Genomic DNA, 10993 nt, shown 5'->3' with positions numbered 1-10993 from the left:
CTGTGCATCACAAATGAATTCAGAGGACATTCTGAACCACTCAAACTACACACTGCCAAGGTTAAAGTGCTTTCTGTGGGGTTATTTGAAAAACATGCACAAAAGGTTTTTTTTAGGGCACTGCAATATGCCCAAAAATCAAGAAAGAAGAATGATTTTACTGTAAAAAAATGTTTAACTTAAATTTACAGTAAAGAAATTAACTGAAATAATAGTATTAATATATCAAATGACTAAAATCAGTTTTTTTTAATCTTTATAATATGCCGTGACAGCCACCTTAAAAATACAGGTGGTGAAGCAAAAGCCACAGGAAGAATCAAAGTAGCTTTTCCACAAACTGAAGTAAATACTAAATATACAGAAGGTGTACTGTCATATACACAAATATGAAACACCATCATGGTAACATACGACACTAAAATAATGCAATAAATATGGATTCAACAACATATTATGTAGCACAAAGTCCTAATGTACATTACTGATAACTTAGTTTCACAAATGAAACTATGAAGAATATTTCAGTTTCAATGAAAACCCATCAGATGTGGAGAGTCAATTTATGATTTTTCACTGAAAATTGTAAGGTGACTTGTTCTATCTATCCATCCATCCATAGCTATAACAAACAATATACAAACATTAACTGGCTGTCATGATGTTATAGTGTTACTAAACTATTCTAAGTGGTTGTTAGTGCTTTGGTGTTAGTAATGGACTTTATTCAGTAGATGCCATATTTATTTTTAACAAATGCAACTGACATAGATGTACAGTCTGACATTACAACATGTTGCACGGCCTCCATATGTCTATCCCTAACAAAAAATACAAATTGGGATAAATAGTAAGGGACAAATAATAGGACAAGCAAATATGCATAGCATGGGGTTAATATGTTAGTAAGTGCAAATTTACCACAAACCTTTTACTCAAAACAGAAGCCTTAATGAATTTTTAGCAGCATCTTAATCAACACTTACATAGACTTTTAACAATTTAATTCAAATCTGTGAAATTTGAAAGTGTGCTTTCAAAGAAAACATGCCTGCATTTTAACTTTGAGCACTGGAATGTGTTATTCGAACGTTTTAATTACATATAATGTGATAAAAACGGTCCATATTCTGCAACGAATGTATGGCAATGAATTGCGGTTAATATTACCATGCAACCCTGCATCTCAGATAAATTTTTTTCGGCATATAATTATCTGAGAGAATTTAATCTGGCATTGACAGCCAAGACTTTACTTTTATACTGTCACTTCCAGGACAGAAGAGATGACAAGCTAAATTTATATTCAAATACTGTTTGCCGTCAGAGAGTTAAACACAGTTAACTGAGCAATTGCTGGTATAGTCACTCAGGTTCAAATATACGTTTTCAGCTTCACATGACCACGACTTCACATTATTACAAGACAGTCACAGCTTTAAGATAAGGGTATTATAATAAAAGCTTCACAGAAGAGCAAAAAAAAAAAAAGTATTATGGAAATGACATTATTACAGTGTATGCAATATGTGGCTGTAAACTGACAGTTGTGATATATGAATTTTTGCCATTTGTATTCATAGCTTCTGCCACATTTTTTATTTGAATTTTGAATGATAATTGTGGCTAAGTTACCATGGTTTTTTTCTATGGTAATTTCAGTAAGAGAATTGAACTAACTAAATTAAGTTATTATCCTCTGAACTATGAGCAACGATATTGTGCTGAGAATCTTAAAGAAGTCAAGTTTGATTCCGTTTCCTGCTGGCAACTGTGTGAGAAACTGTGTGAAATATAATTGCATCATTATGTAGAGAAGCCATTGCTTTACAGTTATATTTGCCCTTTAATAGCTGACACGTATGTAATTTCATATTTGCAGTATGTTTCTTTGTCCTGTGTTGCCAAGTAACTAAATGGCCATTAATTTGAGTACACTGCATTTGCTTTAGTCTACTGCACATCCGTAATTCTCATAAATCTCAGCACACAATCTCAGAGGATGGTCTTCTCATTCAGGGCAAGTCTCAGATGTCCAGAGACAAGCGTTCCAATGAATGAGCATGATTTCTCAGATACACAGCGCTGTGGTCTCTGTGAACTCTCCTTCTGGGACGTTACTGATGGATCACTCTCCTGTGCCATTGACAGTTCTATTTCAGTCAGACATATCTATGGAAGCCTGTTTCTGTGACGGAATAAAAAAAAAAGATAATTACTTTTTACCTCACAATTCAGACCTTTTCTCCTTGCAGTTGTGAGGTTATATGTCATAACCATATATGTTAATTCTTTTTTAAAAGTCTACATTTTGCAATTCTGACTTTTTTTCTCAGAATTCCAAGTTTAGATTTCGGAATTCTGACTTTTTTCTTAGAATTCCCAGTTTACATTTTGCAATTCTGACTTTTTTTCTTAGAATTCTGAGTTTACATTTTGCAATTCTGACTTTTTTTCTCAGAATTCCAAGTTTAGATTTCGGAATTCTGACTTTTTTCTCAGAATTCCCAGTTTACATTTTGCAATTCTTACTTTTTTTCTCAGAATTCCAAGTTTAGATTTCGGAATTCTGACTTTTTTCTCAGAATTCCCAGTTTACATTTTGCAATTCTTACTTTTTTTCTCAGAATTCCAAGTTTAGATTTCGGAATTCTGACTTTTTTCTTAGAATTCCAAGTTTACATTTTACAATTCTGACTTTTTTTTCCTCTGAATTTTGAGTTTACATCTCTCAATTTTGACTTTTTTTTCTCAGAATTCCGAGTTTACATTTTGCAGTTATTACTTTTTTTCTCAGAATTTTGGTTTTCATCTTGCAATTCTGTTCTTGTTTCCGCCACTGAATAAGAAATAAAAAAGGTAATTGCAGCTTTTTCATACAACTGCAAGGCTTTCTTTCTCACAATTGCAAAATATCATCTCACAATTCAGACTTTTCTTTTTAGAACTGAGGTTAAATCTTGCAATTCTGAGTTTGTTTCACAATTCTGATAAAAAGAGAAAAAAGTCTGAACTGTTAAATGTAAAACTCAGAAAGATGAGAAAAAATTCTGAATTGTTGCAATTGCCTTTATTTTTTATGCCACGGATACATATGTATCTGTGAAATATAGTTCCGAGAATTCATTCTGGCTGCGTCCGAAATTGCATGCCCTCTGAGTAAGTAGTTACTAGCAATGGGATTCAATGGAAAGAAACTTTTGTTTAGGACTCTTCTCATGAGAAACAGACCCCAGTCATCTCTATTTTGCCTTTCCAGAGCAACAATGTCTCAAACTGTCCTCAGCTTTGCCACAATCTCAATATGAGCTAATTTACTGTATATTTATAATATTCATAATATTTCTACCAAATGATGTGAAATTTACACTCCACATAAATGTTATAGCTCTATACTCTTACTGTATTGTCTCATTTGTCTACTTCAGTTAATAAATTTTTTTTATTTTTTTGATGTACATATTCATTTTTAAGTAATAAAACTACCTGTTAAATTGGCAGACCTATGAAAGAGAATCCAACCATTTTTCATCTGGGAATTCACCTTATTTGAGTTTTTCCTTTCATGGCAGCTTGAAATGTGGCTAAATATAGTTCAATATTTTTTGATTAGCCACCAGGCACTAATTTGTCATATCTACATCAACACTCACACAACACGGATCTAACGCTGTGCTTTTGTCAAGAGTATATGTGTGTGTGCGCTGTTAATTATTTATGTTGCCATATGGAGCGCTGCAAGCTAAAAGTGTTTTTCATCTTGTTTATCTATATCTGTACCTGCAGTGGTGATTACTTTGACTGAACAGCAAATAATCTCCTGGTATAAAGACGACGCCTGCGGGGGATTGATTTAAGGGCTGCAACAATAAGGAACTACATTCAATAAATCCATGATTTCCAAGTATGTGAAGGTATACTTCATCAAGACCCTTTCAAACAAAACCCTTGGACTGTGTTCAGAATTCAATACTAGCATTTTGCTAACAGCACATTATATACGGCATATTATTTTTCAGTAGTATGTGAAATAGTAGGCTATGCAGCAGACATCAGTATGCTAAAATTGTTGACACGTGACATTGTGTTGCATGTTTAATTAATCAGATATAAATAGTTATTTAGCATTTAGATGCAATTTTGTGCAAAAATGTCTTTTGACAGTCTGCTAAAAATCAACAGTTTATATTGCTTTGGCTTATTCACTACAGTTATTCAAGCCTTGTGTTTAGCATATTATATAAGATGATTGCAGTTATTTATGGAGAGCTCTTTAAGGCAAGACACGCCAGGTGAACAGGGTTAAAATATATATCACTATACCTCCCCAGTTGATTGATTACATTAAGAATTGCAAAAAAAAAACAAAAATGTAAATATGAAAATGAGGCATTATCTAATTATATATGCACTAATTTGCTTGCCTTTCCAGAACAGAAATCTGAACATTGGATAAAGCCATGCAAGCTTAAAATACAAAATTGCTTGATTGTACTGACATATTAAAGTCAAAGTGTTTTACACATGGGATTTTGGATCTCTCTATCTCTATAAATCAGAAAATACTGTCAACAGCCAGAAAAAATACTTTTGCTCCATTGTTTTAGGAATAAAATGTATAAAAACGTTGAGCAATATATGAACAAACTCCTCTGTAAAACCCTTCAGAATATAGATAGGAATAAAACTGTAAGAGTGCTACTGTAAGTGCTGCTGAATTGTAGATCTGGCTCAGTGCAGAAAAAAAAAAACTCGTTTTGAGAAAATAACCTTTAAAGAAATGTATTGTAATTGAAATCTGCAGACACAAATATAGATAGCATGCATTAAGGTGTATTTTGGATGTTTTCTTTCCACTAGACTGAAGAAAAGACATGTTATGGAAGCAGAAAAGCCTAAAAGTGGTGTCTTGCCTTGAAACATGAAATACACTTGTGTTTTTCCTCATCTACTCAGAGATGTTCTTATACAGAGTTTTGGGGCTCTAAGAGCCAATGGCTATAGAAACATTTGCAGTCTGTGCACTGCAGGAATAGTATAAGAGTTTCCAAACATACCATGCACACACAACTTATTCTGGATAGGGTCTCTATCACGCGCTGTCGCTAAAGCAGGTGATCAGTCAGAATTGCTTTTGACCGAGAGCTTTTTAGAACTGTCACACTTTTAAAGGTCAGCGGCAGCCAACACTTCAGTATGACGATAAGAGGGGAAGATTTGTCATTGGAAAAAAAGTTAATCTTCTACATTACTTGCTTTTTGAGTGCATATTGGGCTGTCAAAAATCAAATGCCTTTCTAATGAGTTCCTCTTCACTGAGACGTAGAAATCGGATTATGAGCCAGATAGGACACAACAAGAGAAGATTAAAGGAAACCAAAAATTTGCAGATGTTGTGAATCATGACACCGAGTAGTGAAAAAGGACCTTAATAAATAAAAATCAAGAGAATAAAACCAAAGCGGACATACACAAAGTGGTAAAATTGTATTACTGCAGGAAGGAGAATATAGAAAATTTAGAGGAGAAATTAGTTAACTCTATAACAGCCTGACAGCAAATATCATCAACTTCAACTCTTTCTGCTCAATTCATCACACATATTCCACCAGCACAGCTGCAAATAAAGATCGCCACATTAGTCTGAATGAGGCAAGAAAAGGGGCGTGTCAAAGAGGAACTGGAGATCAGCAACCAATCATCACTTGCTACTACCGCTCGAACTGATCTAGAGTCAGGTGTGCATTTACCAGAAACGATTCGAAAAGTTTTGGGGCAGAATCTTTTTTTTTTCTTAATAAATGAATAACTTCATACACATTAAATTGATCAAAAGTGACAGTAAAGACATTTATAATGTCACACAAAATTTCTATTTCAAATAAATGCTGTTCTTTTTTTTTTTTGTGATTATGATACTGCATTATTACTGTGGTATGCAACTGCAACCGCACGTTCTGGACTTGGCAAATGTCTTTTCCATCTATGTACGACATGATTGTTTATTTGCTTTTGTCATTGTGCAGCGTCCTTGAGCTTGGGAAAGGCACTGTATAAATTCAATGAAAAATGTAATTAAACTTTTGAACACATTAGAATGATTTTTGAAGGATCATGTGACACTGACATGTGAATAATTATGCTGAATATTCAGCTTTGCATCATAGGAATAAATGACCATTTTAAATTATATTCAAATAGAAAACAGTTATTTAAAATAGTAATATTACTATTTTTACTGTATTTTTCATCAAAATAAATGCAGCCTTGGTGAGCATAAGAAAAAGTCTAACCGGCCCCAAAATTTTGAACAATATTGTGCCTAGAAATAGAAGTAACTGTTATATTTAAATAAATGTTCTGGGTACCTAATGGCATGCTGGTGATAACCACATAATAACTTCAATTTGTAATACAAAAGTTGTTACATATAGTATGAACACACTTAAAAAAAACTGTAAGTCTGTGGGGCAGGATATTACATGGGGCCTAAAAGCAGAAAAGCATTGCTTGTATTTTTGTGAAAGCACTTTAATTAATTAATTTGTACAAAATTGTGTGTTATTTGAGCTTTAAAGTAAAGATCATCCTGTTAGAGGTGGAACTATTGTTCTAGGTGGATGAACTTCTGGTTAAGAGTAATTTTAGCGCCATTTTGAAGTCTCTTACAATGCTAAGTTTTGCCTCATAGACTTCCACCAAATTACTGTGCATTGCATTTTTGCTTGTTTTTAACAAAATGAAATATAAGTCCAAATCATTTTGTTTTGTATTCAACATGCCAAAGGCTTAAACTGTTTTGAACTCAGAATGTTCCTAAAAATATGCACAAAAAATAAAAAATAAATAAAATTGTATTTAAAAAATAGTCATTTAAAAGCAGCGTTGGCGTTTTACTAAGTGTCTAGACTGGCTGTTTTTAAATGACAGCACATGTGAAGGCCTCTCGGCAGGATTTTCTGACATTAGACCGAGTTAATGATGTGTGAACTGTCAGTGATTGTGCCCTGTAGTCCAGCGGTGCTGCTCTCTCACCATCCTTTAACAGTAGTAGGTCATTTTAATCACAAGATGTGGCGCTCGACTAACAGCCTCACACTTCTCACCCCACACAGGAATACGCTTAGACAGCTTTATACAGATTCACAGTCTGCTGGCGCGCTCCAACACCCAGCACAGCACTGAACAGTTGTGTGTTTTTGACTTAAACACACACCATACTCTAAAAATAGAGCTTGACTTCATTTTTCTATAATGTGCATATGCGTTTACAGTCGGCTGGTGGAATAGCGGTGAATTAGTGGTCTTTCTGGAGTAATGTCTTCATGGTTTCTGTTGGGTAATGGTGGGGTGGTGTGTTTTGCTCTGCTGAAGCTAAATGACTCTGATGTCTCCTCTTCATGTTGATGATTACTAGTCATTTTAGCTCACTTCCATTTTCAGCTCTAACTACCTGGGACAAGGCGACACTGTAACCATAAATGGATTTTTTAAATGATAAGATGGTTATTATTTGAAATTATACATATTATGCATTCCATTCTATCGCATCTACCTACACACTTTAAAACAAGAGCTCTGCACAGTCTAAAATCACATATGTATTCTCTCCAGATTTCCAATGAACAGTACTTTCACAAATCAAAATATATAGAGGATATCGGGTCTAGTTGTCACAAGGGCATATAATATCATTATCAGAATAATATAAATATGAGCAGTTTATGTAAAGACATGTTGCATATGGCAATACAACAGTGCTGCTATTGTAAACTAAAACTAATAATTTTTTTATTTAAATAAAGCTAAAATAAAATATAAATATTAGATAAAACTTAAAAGAAAATCTGACAATGAACGAATGTTAGTTGAAGTGCTAAAATGACTAAAGCTAAAACTGGAATAAAAATAAATTAATATAACTGTTCATTACATGTGTTAAAAATGGAATATAGGCTATTAAATATTAATTTATTCTTTTTAAGGCCATTAACCTTGACCACCATAAATTGTAATAAATTAATTTTAGAAAAAAATTACATCACATAAAATCTGAAAATTTAACCCAATCTCACATTTCCCCAATCTTACTGTATGAAAATAGCCTTGTATTCAGTGCAATTTTAGTATTATTTATATATAGTTTTTTAGTGTTTATTAATATTTGCCATTAGCTTTATTTTTATCAAAAGTTTTAGTAATTTTATTATGCTCTTATGTCATTTTTATAACATTTGTAAAAATATTTAATATAAATGTGTGTGTGTGTGTGTGATTCTTGTTTATGCTACATTGTGGGGACATTTGGTTATTATAGGATATTAGGTGGCAGCTCGTCGGGGGAGGCAGTGGAGGCACAGCTTCCCCAAAATTTTGAGGTGAAAATGGGAGGAGTACTATTTAATGTTAATAAAATTCACAATTCATTTCAAATCATGTCTCAGAACGTGTTTTTTGTTTGTAATTTCACAGCTGTAGTACCATAACATGTTACTGAAGTTGGAAAGCACCGCTTTTCTATCGCGAATGTGCCGAATCTGCTGATGTAATTACAACCGCTAAGTGATAAGAGAAGGGGAGGGGGAGGCCGGGGGAGAGCTGAGCTCTCGTGACTCCGTTGGTAAAAAAAATTAGCCAATCAGCATCGAGTGTTCACTTTCAGCGCTGAGGAGTGTTGAGAAAAGAAACCTCGTAGGGGAAGCTAGCCTCCCCTACAATTAGTGTGCCAACTCTATTTTAAAACCCACGAGCCGCCACTTTTAGGACATTAGGATAGTAAAACCTACGGTGGCCGAGAAGTGCAAAGCAAATCACAATTCTAAAAACAAAATAACAAATTACAAATGCAAATGCAAGTCTAAAAAACAAAATAACAATTCAGAAAACATTATAACAAGTCAGAAAACACAATGACAAATCCGAAAACAAAATAGCAAGTCAGAAAACACAACGACAAATCCGAAAACAAATTTACAAGTCAGAAAACACAACGACAAATCAGACAAACCGGAAGAGGTAGGTATAGTTTGAGACAGCGCCATTGGTTTGGGATTACTCACCGCTGACTGGACGAGACATCTGTCAATCAACGTATACAGGAAGAACCAGCCGAAGAACAGCGGAGTCGTGGTAGAAAGTTCGGAGATGGTATTAAAGTAGCTCAGTTTAAATGTATTGTATGAATTGCCCTTACTCTGGAATAAAAAATACGGGGTGTCTATTTACATTTAGTTAAAAGTGGCTGAGAAACATCAGCTCCAGTGGTGTAGTTGGATAAGCGTGTGTTGTAGGCCTTTTGACGCGATCGACCCGGGTTCGATTCCTCCTTTTGCCGAACTTTTTTTTTCTCCCTTTTCAAATCTCGTATCACATCATAAAGGCATTTATTTTCAATAAAAATTAAGGAAATAATCAAAAAGTTGAAAATAAAGTATGGGGTAGGGTTAGGGTAGGTGTAGGGAGGGCTTTATTGTACCAATAAGGTGGCATCCATTTAATAATTAAAATTTAAATTATAATTTACACTCAATACGTTATTATTGCATACTGTTTTATAATGTACTACAATACTGAAGTGCAGATAATTGCCACTATTTGCAACAAGTAGTATACTTGATAGTAGAAATCCTCCTATTTTAACATAGTGTAAATAGGTATTTGCACTTAATGTACATAGCATATTGCTAAAAATACTGCTATTTTCACTTAGTGTAAATAGAATCCATTGCTAATACGAGATTTGAAAAGGGAGGGAAAAACAAAAGTTCGGCAAAAGGAAGGAATCGAAACCGGGTCGATCGCGTCAAAAGGCCTACAACACACGCTTATCCAACTGCACCAATGTAGCTGATGATTTACAGCCACGTTTAGACTTGCATTTGCGTTTGTAATTTGTTATTTTGTTTTCAGAATTGTGATTTGCTCTGCACTTCTCGGCCACTGTAAAAACCTGACATTTTTGACATTGTAGGAACCGGCCTGCGGTCCCCATGAGGGAAAAAACTAAAAACAGTAAATGATGCTTATCTGAAAGTGTAACAATGCAAACAGGTTTTCTGTTTTTTTGTGTGTGTGTTTAACTTCAGATTTAGGTTCAAGTCAGCAGCTGGATCACATTTTGGCAACTTACCCCATATAGTGTAAGAACATGCTCCTTTATCAATTAACTATAATAGTGGAAATTACAGCTTTTTATTATGACCCTCAAAAATAAACTCTACCAAAAAAAAAATTAATTACAGTACAAAATGTGAAAGCAAATAGCCCCAGTCTCCACTCTTTGCAATGAAAGAGGAAGTTTTTATGATGCTGTTGAAAGGTGTGTTTTTGTAGTGCCCGAGCATGAGGGAAACGCAGCTCTGAAGTCTTTCTGCAAACCACAAATGAATCAACGCTGCATTAATCTGTGCTCCCAGCGCTCGGTGTTACAGTCGTTACTCGTGATGAGGTTTTACTCCTTCCTCTTGGAAGGAAGCCAGAGAAAGAAATGTGTCCTTCCTCAAACTGGCAGCAGCAGCTTGACATAAGAGCTGCAATAGGAATTTTACATAATGTGCCAATCAGATTGGAAGAATATGAAGTTTCCTTTTGGGCAAATATGACAGACTCTCTCCTGTCTCTGCTGTATGAGATGGGCAGGACAATGGTGTCACTTCCTTTAATTTTGGAACATTTTGCGGCAGGAACATCAATCACTTGGGACTCAATGACACATAGTGCTGGAATTCTTAGCGTTTGATCTGTCCATAATCCTTCCCAACAGGCAGTGGAAAGGCTCTACGGAGTACATTATTCATGACGTTGCCCTTAAAGCAGGGGAAATGAATAGAGCATGACATGAAGTTTACACTAAAGGTTGAAGTTAATTTGTTTTGTGGCATCCCAGGTGGTTTCTCCATTGCTGTTGTTGATCCAGCTAGTTGAAATTAAAGTTTAAACCGTGGAAACCCAAAGGACAATGCATTCTATACTCGAGGCATGAATATTTACCCCC

At 34.6% G+C, this 10993-nt stretch overlaps 1 long non-coding RNA gene across 1 annotated transcript in view; it reads right to left on the bottom strand.

Annotated features, from left to right (window-relative positions):
- Positions 1 to 10952: 10952 nt before the first annotated feature.
- Positions 10953 to 10993, bottom strand: part of LOC107693104 (uncharacterized) — a 16813-nt gene continuing 16772 nt past the window's right edge. The window contains exon 3 of the long non-coding RNA XR_001634707.1: positions 10953 to 10964. This is a non-coding gene — a long non-coding RNA (uncharacterized LOC107693104). The remainder of the gene's footprint in view (positions 10965 to 10993) is intronic.

This window comes from Sinocyclocheilus anshuiensis, unplaced genomic scaffold (assembly GCF_001515605.1).
Source record: "Sinocyclocheilus anshuiensis isolate Anshui unplaced genomic scaffold, SAMN03320099.WGS_v1.1 scaffold222, whole genome shotgun sequence".
In the NCBI taxonomy this organism is placed as follows: Eukaryota; Metazoa; Chordata; class Actinopteri; order Cypriniformes; family Cyprinidae; genus Sinocyclocheilus; species Sinocyclocheilus anshuiensis.
Note: the sequence above shows the minus strand (reverse complement) of the source record. Positions and strands in the feature narration are given on the sequence as shown.